The 608-nt window shown below is 34.7% G+C and overlaps 1 non-coding gene across 1 annotated transcript; it reads right to left on the minus strand.

Moving 5' to 3' along the window:
- Positions 1-277: 277 nt before the first annotated feature.
- Positions 278-359, minus strand: TRNAS-AGA. The gene has a single exon. It is a non-coding gene; the product is annotated as a tRNA-Ser (tRNA).
- Between the last annotated feature and the right edge of the window lie 249 nt (positions 360-608).

Below are 608 nucleotides of genomic sequence, written 5' to 3' on the forward strand. Positions count from 1 at the left end.
GTCTCTAGATCAACTTATTGTTGATATTATTTGATTTTAATAACAACTTAAAAATTGATATTACTTTTTCATTTATTTTGGAAATGAAACGGGAATATTTTATAGTATTACTGTATTAGAAAATATCACCGATAACAATGAAAATGTTCATCTGCATCAGCAAGCATTATAGTTCGCACAGATGATCGTCCGATCAGGAATCGTTCCAAGCAATACAACTCATGCATCCAACAATTAAGAATGCAATCAAAACTTATAAGCAAACCTTCGAAAATACCGTGAGCGGCAGGATTCGAACCTGCGCGGGCAGAGCCCACATGATTTCTAGTCATGCCCGATAACCACTCCGGCACGCCCACTTCCTTTCTAGCATGTGAATAAAGTTTTTTGAGTCCACTAATCTTGTAAATAAACGTACGAAATCTTCATGATTATTGAATAAAGAAAAGCGAGAAAATCATGAATATGTTGTCTGCATGATTATTATTATTTTGACTGAAGTATGCATGAGTAGACTAAAAACAGCATCAAGAATCAATGATACCCTTCTGATTTCATCTGCTCCAACATCTTAACAAACTCAGTAATTGTAGGACTCTTGCATGAAT

Source organism: Hibiscus syriacus, unplaced genomic scaffold, assembly GCF_006381635.1.
Source record: "Hibiscus syriacus cultivar Baekdansim isolate YM2019G1 unplaced genomic scaffold, ASM638163v2 tig00003041_pilon, whole genome shotgun sequence".
In the NCBI taxonomy this organism is placed as follows: domain Eukaryota; kingdom Viridiplantae; phylum Streptophyta; class Magnoliopsida; order Malvales; family Malvaceae; genus Hibiscus; species Hibiscus syriacus.